Source organism: Mus caroli, chromosome 15 (assembly GCF_900094665.2).
Source record: "Mus caroli chromosome 15, CAROLI_EIJ_v1.1, whole genome shotgun sequence".
Classification (NCBI taxonomy): domain Eukaryota; kingdom Metazoa; phylum Chordata; class Mammalia; order Rodentia; family Muridae; genus Mus; species Mus caroli.
The window spans coordinates 89926556-89943726 of NC_034584.1; the positions used below are offsets into that span (position 1 = coordinate 89926556).

The 17171-nt window shown below is 44.2% G+C and overlaps 1 long non-coding RNA gene and 1 pseudogene across 1 annotated transcript in view; both read left to right on the forward strand.

The window, feature by feature from the left end:
• Positions 1-17171, forward strand: part of LOC115029390 — a 78859-nt gene that overhangs the window by 12233 nt on the left and 49455 nt on the right. The window lies entirely within an intron of this gene.
• LOC110311054 lies at positions 13475-14802 on the forward strand (annotated as a pseudogene).

The window sequence follows — 17171 nt, forward strand, 5'->3', positions numbered from 1 at the left end:
CAGAGCGGTGGGAAAGCAGTATCACAAACAAAGCAGAGACACTTCTGTTTATGTTCATCTCCTGTTTCCCCAAAAGACGTGTTGGCTGAAGCCAAACGAAAAGCACTTGAGAGCATGTTAGTATGGAATGGGGTCCGCTAGAGGAGGAGAACCCACAGATATATACTAAATACAGGTGGCTTACAAAAGACAGCCTGAAGAGCGCTCCTCCACCGTTCTAATGCTGAGACCCTTTAATACAGCTCCTTATGCTGTGGTGACTCCCACCCAGAAGATTATTTTTTGGTGCTACTTCATAATTTTGCTCCAGTTACACATTGCAATATAAGTGCCTGTGTTTGTCGATGGTCTTAGTTGACCCCTGTTTGAGAACCACTGGTCTAAGTCACCCAGTAATCCGCTGCCCTCACACAGGAACCCACGCTGAGAACCCAGGGGCTGGAAGGGAGAAGAAAGGACAAACATCTATTAACTAGCAGGTATGGAGGCTGAGAGGCGAAGATTGGGAAGTCTTGTCTGTTCAGCCTCCGGTGGGAGTCCCTGTGTCTGTGTCATACATAACACACGATGCAGATTGCATCATGACAGGAGAGCGTATGAGAGAGATTACACAAGAAGAAAGCCAGAGGCTGGGGGAGGGGCTCATCTCACTCTGAGGTACTATTAGCTCAGTCTTCTGTGAACCCATAGGGGGCGCCACAAGCCCTGCACTGCTCTGTGCCCGTCCACAGGTAACCCCTAATGACCACACCACCTTCACCTAGAGCCCAGTGCAGTTTGTTTTTTGTTTGGTTTGTTGTTGTTTGTTGAGGAAGGGGCTGTGAGCTAGGCAAATAGTGCCTCGCCAGTAAACTACATCCATATCTCTACAGAGCCCAGGCTTTTTCGCTAATCTTTCCACCTCTCCCTCCTGAATGCTGAGATTTACAAGTGTGCACCGCTATATTAGGGACCAAACGTTCGGCACAAGAACCCGTGGAGGACTGGTCCTATCCAAACCATATCTAGAATGTGTTAGAATGTGTTGCATAGTACAGGAGATCGGGGGGGGGGGGGAGTAGTGTTTTACTGACTGATGCTGGTTTGTTCGGGTTAATAGACTATGAGACTTAAAAGCTAATAGGCTAAGAAAGGACTAGAAAGAGAACAGTTTTTACAGTGGAAACAAACTGAAGTTTAGAAAGCAGAGAATCATGTGAGTGAAAGACTCCCCCCCCCCCCCTTTTATCTGCTTCCTCCAGCAGCCTGGGACAGCGTTCAGTGCTGGACGGTCTTTCCTCCCACCCTCTCTCTTCTCCTGGCTGGCTGGCTTCTGATACAGAGTCTGCTCTCTCTGGGCTTCCTGGCTTGACAGCTTCCAATCAGCCCCCATGGGTTTAATTAGCACTTTGATGCACACAGTTCCCAAAGTGGCGTCTCCAGGGGTGACCTCTCTCTCTCCAGTCACATTCCTCATACCTAATTCCCTGTTAGCACCCTGCCATACTACATCAAAAATAGAACCCATAAGCCTCGCCTCAGACCCATCTCTGTTCCTGTTCATGATAATGCCGCCACTCCTAAGCTGTGTAATTTTCAGTCAGACCTCCCTTGTCTCTTTTCATTGAGTTGGTTAGTCAAACCTTACGGTGTCTTTCTTCTCTTCAGGCCCGACTCCTCCCCCTCAGCACCCCCTCTCCCCCGCCCCCACCCCACCCCCACACACACCCTTCCATCTAGGCTACAATGGTAGTCTTTCAGTTTTTCACTTGAATCATGTTATGGTGTGGCTGTTGGATGCCCCACTTTGGACTGAGTGTTTGAACACCTGGTTCCCAGCTGGCAGCTGGCTTGGAAGATTTTGGAACCTTTAGATGGTGGAGTCTCACGGGAGGAAGTGGTCCCTGGGGTGGCAGGCCTTCTGGGCTGCAGTCTGGCCCTGGTTCCAGCCAGTGTTTTTCTCTCTGCTTCCTAACTACTGGGATCGTGTAAGCAGTAGCCAGTGTTCTCGTTCTCTCTCTCTCTCTCTCTCTCTCTCTCTCTCTCTCTCTCACACACACACACACACACACACACACACACACACACACACGCACACAGTGAACAACAAAAACAAACCCTTCATCACACGTCCTGGGAGAGATGAGAAAAATGGCTGATGCGGCTCCCTTTCCAGGAAAAACCAGAACTCACTCCGTAACGCCAAAAATGTCCTGGAAACGAATTCACTCAGTCAGTACAGAGTGAGCGACTTTGTATTGCCAAAGCACCTGGCAGTGATCTGGGGCAGGTGACTCAGGAATGAATGAGACAAGATCCTTACTCTGCAGTGAATAGTGACAGACAGTGAGGAGTCACCCAAGTAAATACAGGTGACTCATAGTGGAGCACTGAGGTGGCCGACGGCTGCGGAGGCGGGATGATGAGACTGTGTGTAGCAAGATCCCATCTCAGAAAGAAAATACACAAATAAATACAAATAAATCACCTTTGGAGATCGCTTTGACAGGATGATACTTTCAACTTCGGGTAGAGTAGTAAAAAGGATTCAACAACAACAACAAAAATGATAGTAAGCTGAGACCTGACAGAGCTCACTAAGACTTGCTTCTTACAGTTAAAAAAAAAAAAATGAGAAAGGTTAGAAAGCGGAAGAAAAATAGGCAGGGACAACTAAGAGGCAGGCTTGAAGGAGTCTAGAGAGATCAGTTTGGGGCCTAAGGAAGTGGCTTCCTGGGCAGTGGTTGCCAAGCAAGCTCAAGGACCAGAGTTCAGATCCCACCCCTTACCGGCATAGAAGCCTGGTGTAACCTCACTCATCTGTAACCCTGGGACTCAGAGAATAGATACAGGTGGATCCCAAAGGCTTTCTGGCCACCAGCAGAGGCAAAGAGTAAGCTGCTGGTCCAGTGAGAGATCCTACCCTCCAAAGGAAATGCTGTGCTGTTGAGATGGCTCAGGAGAGAAAATGCTTGCTGCACGTGAATGTGAGCCCTAGAGTTTGAGCCGAAGAAGCCATGTCAAGCCAGATGAGGTAGCACACCTCTCGAATCTTAGCACTCCTGTGGGGAGATGGGAAGTGGATACAGGCGAACCCTTGGAAGCTCTCAAGCAAGCTAACAGCACAAGAGACCCTGTCTCAAACAAGGGGTCTCAAAGTGAAGACTGATGCCTGCATTTGTGGCGTGACCCACCACATGCCCATTCCACATTCACACACATGCATGTTCTCACACACAAGAACATGCATACGCACATACATCATACGTAACACATTTTAAGAGAGTAATACACCTAACTCTGACCACCTGCTACCGTGAGCACATGTATAGGCGAATGCACACACACATATAAAAAGAAGTGATCAGATGGGACCCGATTTTGTTTCTTAAAAGACTTATACAGAAACAATAAGGAGGAAGGCTTATAAGAGACCGGGATTATAAGTTGAATCTTAGGAGTCCCTGCAGTTGTTCAAGCAAGAGAATGATGGCAGTGTGAACTAGAGAGACACCAGCAAAAATGTAGAGAAGTGGTTTGGAATGTAGAAATGAGAGGCTTGATATGAGATAGGATGGAGATCATGGGTGCATCCATAGTTTGGTCCTCATAAGCCACGTAATGAGTGCCTATTCACCAAGGTGGTTGTCTTAGTCAGGGCTTCTATTCCTGCACAAACATCATCACCAAGAAGCAAGTTGGGGAGGAAAGGGTTTATTCGGCTTACACTTCCATACTGCTGTTCATCACCAAGGAAGTGAGGACTGGAACTCAAGCAAGTCAGAAAGCAGGAGCTGATGCAGAGGCCACGGAGGGATGTTCCTTGTTGGCTTGCTTCCCCTGGCTTGCTCAGCCTGCTCTCTTATAGAACCCAAGACTACCAGCCCAGAGATGGTCCTATCCACAAGGGGCCTTTCCCCCTTGATCACTAACTGAGAAAATGCCTTACAGTTGGATCTCATGGAGGCATTTCCTCAACTGAAGCTCCTTTCTCTGTGATAACTCCAGCTATGTCAAGTTGACACAAAACCAGCCAGTACAGTGGTGAATACTAAGAAGGTTGTGTGCTTGCAGGGCCATGTCGGGAGCATGTCAAGTTTGAGATGTCTCCTGGAATTTTATGGTTGGATGACATTTTGAGCATGTTTTAAAAAAAAAAAAAAAAAAAAAAAAAAACTTTTAAATTTCCAAATTATTTCTTTGAAAGTTTCCGAATGCATCCAGAAGAAGAGCTGTAATAGAATCCTACATACATACTCACCACCAAGCTTCAGTAATTCTTAGGATTTGGCAATCATGTTTTGTAAGGTGAGGTTCTGATACTAAGGTCCTGTTTCCCTATTGGTTCTTGATCTGTCAGTAAAGAAAGCCATGGACCAGTTGCTGGGCAGAAGGGACCCCTGGAGTGCAAGAAAGGAGGACAGAGGGGTGCAAGAAAGGAGGAAAGAGTTTTCAGGGCTTTGGATAAAGGAGAACTGGGAAATATGGTGAGATTTCAAAATGGACTGGCCACACAGGCTGCTCCTATAGGCAGGTGGTCCGGGAAGTTTAGCAACTGAAGTGTTGGGCAGGTGGGAGAGACTTGAGATAAGAGACTGATAAGGGCAGGTTTTTCCAGGCAGGAGATAGTAGTACCAGCAATTGTGCCCAGAAGGCAAGTTGAAGAGGAGCAGCTGTGTCTGTGTGTCTTTAATCCTCAAAGTCAAGGGAAGCTAGGAGGGGGATGGTATCTCGGTCACTTCCTGGAGCAAAGGCAGTAGGGTACAACTACATGCAACAATGTTTTCTCTCTTTTCCCACATCTACAGCTGTACCAACCTGCCACCTCACCCCACCCTGATGGCAACTTCTTAATATTGTACCGTTTTATTCATAAGTTGTTGGGGATTGGTTCTAATCTTTTGTCTTAGTTAGGCTCCCTAAATCTTATAGGAATCTGCATGTCCAGATGCTGAGGGTCCCTGTCCCCAATTGGTCTTTGATTGGTCAATAAAGAGCCAATGGCCAACATCTGGGCAGGGAGAAAGCAGCATAACTTTTAGGATTCCCGGGCAAGAAATGCAAGGGAGAAGACGAGGGATTCTGCCATGAAAGGAGTGTAGGATGGATCATGCCATGAAGGGGAAAGCAGAGAGACCAGAATTAAAAAGCCTGCCAACATGTAAGAGCCTGGGAAAGTAGCTCCAGAGGCCACTCCCCTTATTTGGTCTGGGATGAAATGTAGGTTTTAAAAGGTGTTAGTTAACTAAAGAATACAGGAGGGGAGTATAGGCTAGTCATGGGGAGGTTTGGAAGTGCCTAGCCAGTGAGCTAGTCAAGGCATATCAAAATTAAGCTGACATGTGTGTGTGTCGTTCATTCACAAACCCAGACAACTCTATCGGATGGCTAGAAATGTGATCGCCCGCTGGGAGGGAGCTCAAAGCAGATTAACTGTTTGCTACCACAATAAGTATCTTGTATCTGATAAAGTTTTCCTTTTATTATATAGTCATAAAAACATTATTAAACATGGTAAGAATACCAATTCCTCCACAGCATTCCATAGTCATGATTTTGATGTTTCCAGCTGTTAAAATAGGCAGCATAAGTAAACCCTTGCATACACTGCAAAAATGAATTTGATATGGGTGCCAAGCCTACTCAATGGAGAAAAGACAATCTTCCTCCCCTGCTACCAGCGCACCAGGAGCCCCGGGGCATGCCAGGTAGTAACTCCCACCCATACTGTAAATCTACCCCTGTTACCTTAGGACCACATGTACTGAACACCTTCCACAGAACGCATCATCCATCTACCTGCAGCTTGCCATTAACAATGGTTAATATACAAATGGTCAGTGTGCTGAGAGTAAGAGACTTTAGGCTACTCAGCCCTGACAGATGTTCCCATTATACCTCTCCCCTCAAGGCTCAGGGGCCTTTGAAGAAGAGAGGCATGGAAAAATTGTAAGAGCCAGAGGTGATGGATGACTTCAAGGAAACAGTATGTTCTTAACACGGCAGCAGTACAGTTGCAGTTAGATCTATTGTCATGGCTTGCTCAAGACCCACACAAGCTCAAGGCCAACAAAATCCCAGCACCAGAGCATGCAAGGTACAAATGTAGTCCCTCCCTTAGTTTAGGAGCTATTGGCCTTTAACAGCTGTTTGTAGGGGCAGAGGCAGTTTCCATAATGGTGTGAACTCTGTATTACATTGACCACACTCCATGATAGATTCTATAGCCAAGAGTAGCTGGCCAACACAAACTGACTTGACAGGTTTAAGATATAAAAAATGTCAATTAATCATCAGGGAAATGCGAATCAAAACAACCCTGAGATTCCACCTCACACCAGTAGAATTCTCAGCTCCTCCAGCACTATGCCTGCCTGGACGCTGCCATGCTCCCACCTTGATGATAATGGACTGAACCTCTGAACCTGTAAGCCAGCCCCAATTAAATGTTGTTTTTATAAGACTTGCCTTGGTCATGGTGTCTGTTCACAGCAGTAAATCCTTTACTAATACAGGGGCTGTGGGTCCTGGGGCCTTCACGGGAGAGGAAATAGAACATAGGTGGTTTGGAGTCAGGGCAGGAACAGTGGGAAAGAAGTCGTAGTGTGGTGAGGATGAGAAGGCAGGGTAGAGGAGTGGGTATATGGAGGGTCACTAATACCACCCTTTGAAAAAAGCACATGGTAGCCTGTTACTGTAGAAGCTTCCTAAAATAGGCACATACTCAACATACAAAATGAATTTAGCCAGGTGGGGTGGCACCTGCCTTTAACCCCAGCACAGATGCAGGTTGATCCCCGTGAGTTCAAGAACAATGTGGTCTACATAGTGAGTCTAGGCCACCTATGTAGAGTGAGATATCCTCTTCCTGAGCTGTTGGACAATGGGGTAAATTAGAACCCCAAACACTACACCGCCTTCTCCCAAACCCCAGGGATCATCATAGAAGAGATTGGAAAGGTTGCAAGAGCCAGTGGCAGTGAGTGGCTTTCGCAAAGCGGTGTATTCTAGTCACAGCAGGGCAGTTGCACATGTGAACTTGTAGCAGTTGTGAAGGCAATCGTAAGACCTACACATGATCAAGTCAGACAAAATTCAAACGTGGAGAAGGAAAGTGGCCATGAGGTTGTACCAATAGCTGAGGAATACTGGTGATTAACGGCTGCTGGGAGAGGGAGTTGGCTTTCATCAATGATCTAATACTAAAGTATTGCAGAATGTTATTAGGAATAATCTTATTGCTATCTTCATTTAGCAGAACAATAGTATTTGGTTTTCCCCCAGGTCCATGGCCTAATTAGTCTCAGATTCCTGGACACCTAAGCTGTGTTTTATCTCTTGGATCGAACCATAGATCCAATCAGAGAGTGGTTGGTTATTCTCACAAAGTTTGTGCTACTACTACAGAGCCTATCATGGAAGCAGGTCACCACGGTGGATAGCAGGGTTTGTAGCTGGGTTGGTGCTTACCTTTCTCCTCTGGTGGCATGCTGAGTACCACGATACCATCCAGTACCATGAACACCAGGGGTAAAGGCTCGAGTTAGGCACCAGCTTAACTTCTCCACGGTCAATGAGATATGAGTAATGGGGCCTTGCGTGAGCCCGTGGGCAGGAACCAATAACCTCGGCAAAAGCCTGAATTATTTGGAGATTTCCATGGAGCCCCTTTGGTCAACAATTCAATTAGTTGCAGCCCATTCTTGGCACTGGAGGTTCTACTTGGTGGCAGAGATTTCTAATAGGGGCTTTGTCTCTCCTGTTATCTTGTGACTCCATTTAGATTTCTTTTGTATGTATATTTTAGTGTGGTTAGTATGTGGTTATTCGTATAGTTCCATGCCTATCAAGGCTTAAAAGCTAACTTCCATGTATAAAAGAATGAGTACCATATTTATCTTTTTGGGTCTGCGTTACTTTTCTCAGGGTGATTTTTTTTTTCTAGTTCTGCCCATTCCCCTGAGTCAGGGGAATGGGTATCACAGGAAGAGAGTCTGAAGTTGAATTCGTGTCTAGCACCATTACCCAAAACTTTTACAAACATATCAAACGTGAAACTTAATAACTATATTAGGGATAATGCTTATATGCACTGGGTGAAGATGTGTCTCTGTCCTTCCTTGCCTGCCTAAGGCACCTTCTGATTGGTCAAAGTAAAAAGCCTATGGCCTGTAGGAGACCATAGGATAGAAGAAGGTGGGACGTCTGGCGGAGAGAGGAACTCTGGGAAAGGGTCACTGGAAAGATGATTTGCCACCTATGTGCGGAGGAAGTCGAACATATGAAACTGAGGAGAGGCAGCCAGCCACGTGGCAGAAGTGAGACTAGTATAAATGGAATAACTGAGTTACAAGCTAGTGGGAACAAGCCTATCCTATGGCCTAAGCATTCATAAAGGAAGAAAACAAGTCTCCAAGTCATTATTTGGGAACTGGGGTGTACACAGAAAGACCAAACAGTTACAGCCACACCATAAAATGTTAGAATGACAACCTAAACAAGACCAATTGGACTAAAGAATAATTTTTTATTTAATGCATAAAACTATTATCAACAGAGTTGCCAATTACATATTTGATAAGGGCTTAATATCCATACCATACAATGAACCCCTAAACTCAAGAATTAAAAACAAACTTGATTTTGAAATGGGAAAAGGACTTGAATAGTCATTTTCCTAAAGAAACTATGCAAAAGACTAATAAACAAATTAATATGTGATCAATATCACTGATCAAAGCTACAATAAGATACCACTTCCATTGGGACAACAGTTATCAAGACAGAAGGGGAGAAATTGATGAGATTAAGGAGAAATGGAAATATTTACACATGTCTGGTAAAAAACTTAAATCAGAACTGACACTGGAAAACAGGATGGCAAATTATTCAAAAGTCAAACGCAGTGCGGCTCTGTGACTGGGCACCCTCTCCTGCCTGGATATGAAGTGAAAGCAGAGAGTTGGATGGACGTCTGTTTACCCGTATTTACAGAAGTGAAAAAGTAGACGTCAGGGGCCCGTGATGAGTAAATCAGATGCAATACAGTCATACAATGGGATATCATGCAAGCTTTAGCAATGTAGGCAAGCAACCCCGGACGACGCGCATGAACACGGAAAGTGCTAGGCAATGGGAAGCCAGCCAATCCTAAGAGAGAAGGAAGTGTGGGCGTGAGGAAAGGTCTCAAAAAGAAAAGCAGTGGTTCTCAGGGGCTGGTGATTTACAACAGTCCAGAGGGTACCGAACTTCAACCTGGGAGGTGTTACTGCTGATTTAAAAGTGGCTTTTTTCCCTCTAACCCAGCTAGCTCCCAAATAATTGAGACAGAGACTCACAAGAGATTTATTTCACATGCTTTAAGACATAATAACTGAGCACATATTAATCTATTCCAATCATCTAGGCTAATCTGGCTATCTCCCAGCCGAAAACCCTGAGATACTTGCATTTTAGTATTGATCCGGCTCTTTCTGCTCCGCGTAAGTTCTCATGGTGGGTCCTCACCTTGTGATCGTGGCGGAGTCTTCCTCTCCCGCCCCCCCCCCCCCCCATCTCGTCCTTCTCCTCCTCCCCCTCCCTCCCTCCCTCCCCTGGCCATGATCAGAAGTCCAGCTCTATTCTCTCCTCTGTTCAGTCATTGGCTGATCAACCTTTTATTGACCAATCAGGGAATCACTGGGGAGCAATGTTTACACAACATTGAGACAGGAGAGTCTTAGAATAAGCATTCCCATGCCAGGTCTGGACTGAAACCAGATGTGGGGGCACAGAAATCAGCATTTGAATAACACAAGGATAACTTTTACTCTGTGCAGAATAACATTTTGTCAACAGGGAAGATTAAAGAATTGTTCTGAGCTGGATCACTGTGATGGTTGCACAACAATGTATTTGACACCACTGAAGTGACCATACAGCTGAGAGTGAATACCATGGTGATTTTAATGGTATAATTTGCACTACATCTCTGTATGTGTTAATGATGAAAATCTGCTTGCATCATAAATGTCTTTATAATTGGTTTGCTAGAGTAGGGATGCAAACCAACCCCACACATTGTGCTTCCCTAATTGGTCTCTTAAGTCTACTAATTGATAATTCCCATTACCTACATTTTTTTTTCTCCCGCCTTTAATTGTTAAAGAAACGAAGTCGCTGGTAAATTCACCTCATTTGGGTTGGCCAATTGCCTTCTGGTTGTGTCTTTCAGAGTGTTCTATTTGTGTGTGTATGTGTTCTGGCAGCTATAGATGTAAAGGTTCTGGTGTGTGTGTGTGTGTGTGTGTGTGTGTGTGTGTGTGTGAGTGTGATGGTGTTTGGTTTGTGAGACAGGGTGTCACCCGGTAGCCCTGACTGGTCTGTAACTCCAGGAGCTCTGCCTGCCTCTGCCTCCCAGCTCCAGGGTTAAAGCTTTGCAATAACACCCCAAGTGAGGACTGGTTTCGTTTGGATGCTTCTGAGGGGTGGGGGAAGAATGTGGAAGTGATTCTGGGCATGTGCTATCATGTCACTTGAGAAAGCACTAACATCTGGTTGCCACCCCTTCTGGTTAAGATGACTGGGTGTGGCTGCCTGAGCCATCTTGGTTCTCCATCCATTCTTCACCCAGTGACTCCAGCAGCTACTAGAGACCCATAACTCCCTATGGCTGCAAATTTGGTTGGTTGGTTGGTTGGTTTCTAATTCTAGTATTCTCAGCGCCCTCAGCTAAAAATTCTTCTGTACAGATTAACCCTTCCACCAGATGCACTGTGGCAAGTTTGCTCATGAACTTGGGGAAATAGGCTTTGTTCATCTTCTCATTAGCTTTCAAAACACTGAAATGGTATCTAACAGTTTCCAAGGGTTGCCAATTCATATTTTTGTTTCTCTATGAGAATGAGGTTTTAATATATTTTATATTTTTAGAATCTTGTGTCTGTGGAGTAACAGCTCAGTGGTTAAAAGCACTAGCCACTCTTGCAGAGGACCTGGGTTCAATTCGCAGCACCCGCCTTGTGGTTTATAACCATCTGTAACTCCAGAGCATCCTTCACCCTCTTCTGACCTTCACGGGTACCAGACACACAGGTAGTGCAGATGCACAGAGGGAGAAACACATACACATGAAATAGAAAATAAATAAATCTTTAAAATCTTATATGTGTGTGATATGTATGTACATGAGAGACACACGTGTTATACATGTATTCTTTGTATGTATCATGGGGAGAATAAAAGCTAACCTCACTAGCTAGTTTTCACCTTCTACCTTATTTCAAGCAGGGTCTCCTGTGTTTCCACTGTGTACACTAGAATAGCTGTCCCGACAGCATCTACAGATCTTTCCGTCTCTGCCTTCCATGCCCCGTGCTGGGATTACAGGAGTGTGAGCATTAGTGCCTGGCTTGTGCATGGATTCTGAGAGCTTCCACTCCAATCCTCACAACAGCACAGCAAGTGATTTCCCCCCATGAGCCATCTTCTCTGGCCTGCATTTGATTTTTTTAATCCATTATAGTCATTACCCTTTGGGATGCTCAAAGAGTCTCATCGTGGCCAGAGGGAGACCCCTCAACTTGGCTTCTAAGCCGTTTTCAGAAGCACCTGCTGTTTTAGCTGTCTTCTTCATTCCCCATGGGATCTTAGGAGATGGTATTTAGAGGCTGAGAACTAACTGAAGATGTTAACTGCTGCTATGACGTGATAGCATCTAACTCCTTTGAATGCCCAAAGTTAGAAAGTGAATTTTGCTGGGTTTTTTGCTATTGTTTTATTCTTAGGAACAAAAGTATCATGAGTTCATATATTTCCAGACTCTAAGATTTTAATTTAACTGTAATAACTTTCTATATGTAACTCTTTATCCTGAAAAAAAAAAAATCTTGGTGCTAAATGACAGCACAGAATTACTCACTCCAGGCTGGGCAGTGGTGGCGCACGCCTTTAATCCCAGCACTCGGGAGGCAGAGGCAGGCGGATTTCTGAGTTCGAGGCCAGCTTGGTCTACAAAGTGAGTGCCAGGACAGCCAGGGCTATACAGAGAAACCCTGTTTCAAAAAAAAAAAAAAAAAAATTACTCACTCCATTCATCTATTACCATGGCTCTAAAATAGCAATACCCATCTAAATATTATCAACATGCCTACTAAAAATAATATGATTTTCAGGGGCTTTTTGGTCCGTAAGGTATATTGTACTGTGAGTATCTAAATTTGCATGTGCCTTCAAGTTACATGAGGTGTTCCTCTGCGTGACTGAGGCACAATTCCACAAATTGGAAATATGGAGTGTTTTTTGTTTGTTTGCTTCTTATTTTCATTTCTTAAAAGACTCTTCGCTTCTTGTTTTCTTCATACTTACCCAACACTACTTTAGTATCAGGTGAAAGTGTTTACTGCATCTTTCCAAAATTCCACTAAGTCCAGAACTATAATGAAACGCATCTAAAGAATCATAGGCCACCTTCTCCATCCCTGCATCCCTGGTACCCTACCCTCTACACCGTACCTCACGTAGCCATTTTCAGTAGTCTGGGCTTTTTGCCATCAATTGCTTATAATATAAACAAATAAAACACATATCCCTGTTCCCAGGTAATAAATGTCATATTACAGATGTTTTCTGCCCTTGAACTTTCCTGCATTGTGTGGCTAAGCAAGAGTTTGTTTTAAGTAGGACCTCGGCGTTGGGCTGTGGGATGTTTACCAGTCTGCTGTAACACACAAATTGAATTGTCTTGTTTATGTGCAGTTCTGTATTTCCCACCCGCTACTCTATAAGAAAGATGTCTTACCATGGAATTAATGGGTCAAAATGTAAACGCTTGTGGAACTCTGATAATGGACGTGTCCCCTCCTCTGGGCTTTTACCTCATCAACAATACATGAGAATGCCAATTTCCCTCTAGCCTTGCCAGTCCCATTGCTAAGCCCTTGGAGTTCTGCCAGGCTGATAGGGCAGAGATGGTATTTTAATGTAGTTTCAGTTCCCCCACCCCTCTCTTCCGAGGAGCTGATTAGAGCATCTTATCACATCTGGAGGTCCATTTGCATTTCTTTTTCTGGTGAGCCATGTGTGGATTTCCCGCTCAGTTTTACAAGATGCTATTTGCCTTCTCAATTTATAGACATTCATTAGCTGATAGAGACTTTAACCTTTGGTTGATAGGAGGAGTTACAGTTATCTCCCCAGGCTCCACTGGTGACTTGCTTAGATTTTAGGTTACTTGCTTCGTGGCTTACTTTCCACACAGAACTTTTAAAATATAGCTAAAATAATCAAGTTTCCCCCAAGTTTGGGGAAATTTCACGAGCTTTCATGAAAGGAAGCGCTCCATGATTTCCTCCAGCGTTTGGACTAGCATAGCAGACTAGTGTGTGGTATGCAGGATGATGTCATTTCTTACAGGATGATGTCATTTCTATCTTTTCCATGTGGAGGTTCATTTTCCCCAGTATCATTTATGAAAAAGTATATTTTCATTTCTGTATTTCTCCACAGATTTTTCAGAAGCAGCCTTCCTTGGAGTCTAAAGACCCATGTGCAAATAACTTAGGGTTATTTCTGGATTTTTCTATTTGGCTCCACTGGTTGTCAGCTTATTCACTTGCCAATACAATTGGCTTCTAATTATAGAGACTTTGTAAATGCTTTAACATCTGGCTCTGCGTCACCACCAGGATGGATCCCATACTGCTGCAGGCCCAGGAGTGGGTTGGTCCATCATGCAAACCAAGCACAACTGCCAGGGAGACCTCCTCTTCACCCTGACCACAGACCCTATGGTCCGTGTGTGGTACTCTGCGAATGGCAAGAGACTAGGCACCTCCGTGGAGCTGTGTGGAGTGCGGATGTTGACTGGAACACTACTCATGTCCCTCCTGGCTCAGTTGACAACAGCTGTTGTCTCTGGGATTGTGAAACAGGGAAGCAGCTGGTTCCACTCAAGACCAACTCAGCTGTCCAAGCCTGTGGCATTGACTTTCAGGGGAATATTATCACGTTCTTCACAGACACAAAGATGGGCTACCAAGGTGTTGTGAGCTTCTTTGATCTATGGGATCTGAGCCAAATCAACAGCAATGAGCCCTACCTGAAGATGCCCAGCAAGATTCCAAGATCACCGTGCTGTTTGGGGACCCCTGGGGACACACATCATTGCAGGCCATGAGAATAGAAAGAGCTCAGCCAACACAGTGCCAAGTCTGGAGAGGTCTTGGTTAATGTTAAAGAGCACCATGGCAGGTCACTGTCATCCAGTTGTCTAGAGACATGACCATGTGTGTCACCACATCCAAGGGCAGCACAGCCAAGCAATTTGACTCCATGAGTCTTGACTATCAGGAGACTTTCCAAACACAATGTCCCATCAACTCCACTACTCTCTCTCAACTGTGACCATGTGGTACTGGAAAGGTGTCAGGAAGCCAGAGATAAAACCACAGCCTCTACCAGGATTGACAAGTTTGAGGCCAGGTTCTCCCAGTTGGCATTTGAAGGAGAGTTTGAAAGCATCAAGAGCCACTTTGGACCTATCAACAGTATTGCCTTGCATCCTGATGGCCAAGAGCTACAGCCTCATGGCTAAGCCGGTGATGTATGCATCCATTATTTCGAGATGCATCTCCACAAACACCAGAGAGGCTGCTCACAGAAGGTTTTAAACGCTGAAAAATGGTTTGAAAAAAAATGCTTTAACATCTGGCTTAAGACTGAGTTTGTACTCATTATTTTTTCTTTTTAAGGTTTTCTAAGCTATTTATATTTAGTTGTTCAAAGTGAAATATATAATCAATTTGTCGAATGTCAAGCAAGAAAACCAATGTGTTTATTTTTATGATAACGAATTTTCTTATTCAAATTCAGTCTGTCTTTCTGTCTCTATTACTATTTTTACATGCTTTGTACCCACAGATTTTGATCAGTTCTTATTAGATGTGTACTTAGGTATTCTGTGTCAAATTAAAAATAAACATTTGTAGTTTCTTGGTTATTCTTTTACATATGAAATTTATTGCTTTCCATATGCTAATTTTATAAGCATTGCAACTTTATTTATTTGGTGGTACGTGGTGTGGTGTGTGTGTGTGTGTGTGTGTGTGTGTGTGTGTGTTTGAGTGTGGGCACACACATATGTAGGGCACATGTGGAGCTCAGAGGACAACTTTTGGAAACAAGTTCTTTCCTTTCACCGTGGGTTCCAGAGATTGGACACATGTCATCAGAGCTTTGTGACACATATATATATTTTTTTTACCCTCTGAACCCTCTCAGCAGCTTCTCCTTTACACTAATTTTAAACTTTGCTACTTTAATAACTTAAGTGTTTAAGCAGTGTTTTCGGAGATTGGAAAACTTTACTTAGGTTCATTATCATGTGACCTATAGATACAGGTGACTTTTCCCCTTTGCTTTGTATGTTCTATAGGTGTGTAGATGGGCTGATTAGGCTGACTGGCCAGAAAGCCCTGATGTCCACTTGCCCCTTTCCCATGCCCTGGTGCTGGGGTTACAGATTCACCCCACCATGTCTGACTTATGTGGGTGCAGAGAATCTGAACTCAGGTCCCTGCTTATACAAAAGCATTGTGCCACAGAGGCACCTCCCCACGCTGCTGCTTCTGATCCATGCTCCTTCCCTAGTGAGATTGGATGACATTTGGTAGCTGGTTTTCGGCAGTAGGAATGATCCTGGCCACCCTTGTCTTACGCCTGTCTTAGGAATGACTTTCATCATCAAGTAAGATGTTGGCTTTGGGGCTGAAATAAATATATATATATATATATATATATATATATATATATAATTTCTTGATGCTTTTTAAATTTCCCATAAGTGTGTCACAGTCTCTTCGTTGAGGTGTCAAGTGTAAACCATCCAGAATGGCTGCTTTTCAAATTCCGATACACACAAGGATTGCAAAAGCTATCCATTAAGTATAGATGCTGATTCAGCAGATATAGGGCAGGACCCAAGATTCTGTATTGTCATGAATCCCTCCAGGATAAGCTGGATATGACAGCTAAAAGTGGACTATACTCCACACAGCAATGATCTAAAGAAAATCATTTTTTAGCATTGATTTTCAAAATAAATTTTAACTCAAAACAGAGGACATGGTCATGAAAATTCCTAGTTTGTAATTTTAAGAGCCATGTAGTGTTAACTCTCTGAGGATCAGTCCTGCAGTCTGAAGCAAAGGTGTTCACATAAGCCACGAGGAGTAAGATGCTGAATATGGCTGGAGGTGGCTGTCTGACACATTTTAAAGAGGATGAAGGCCCGTTTGATGGCTTGGGGTGGGTCTGAGGAAAGGAGTTGAAACATGCAGTTTCTGCAGCCCCTGTTAGAAAATCCTCTGTGGCAGGAGTTGCAGACCCCAGGTGGTTTCAGAAAGACTTCCAAAACAGGAAATGCATGCAAGAGAAGTAGCAGCTAACTAGTGATAGCAACTGCCTCTCAGGAACAAAGGTCCTACACAATGGAGACCCTCAGCAGGGATTCACCAAGTTCAAAGCCTAGATATAGTATAGATACTACCTACCACTACCTACCTGGCCCCGAGAACAACCTACTCTTGGTTATGCACTCAGGATTTCTTAAGGGAAAACTATTAAGCCATATTAACGAGCTAGCATTGAGCCAACAGAAAACTAGAGTCAGGAAGTAGACAAAGTAGATTAGAAGAACCATAGATAAATCCAGAAAACTACAGACACCTAATCTTTCATTAACATTCAGACAAATGTCAGAGGAAAGACATCATCTTCAACAAACAGTCCTGGAGAAAGCTGAATATCCATAGGTAAAATAATGAAACTAGATCCATATCTCTCACCATGCACAAAAACCAGTTCAAAATAGGCCCAAGTCCTTAATATGGGACATGAAGCTTTGAAGCTTTTAGAAGAAAACATTTTAAGAGATAAGCTTACATAAGAACATTCTGTAAAAACTCCAATAACACAAGGAATACTCCCAAGCATGGGAAAATGGGATTATATGAATTTTATAAAGTTCTACAGGCCACTCTGACCAGGGAAGCAGGTAGGCTAACTTCCCCAACTCCAATCCCCCAGCCTCATGTTCGACTCTGCAGAAAAATAACCTGGGCCTCCCTTCCCCCGCGGCCCCTCTCTAGTTGACCCCACAGATTCTCTTCTATCCTCTGTCCATGCTCTACTGCTTTATTTCAGCTCCTAACTCC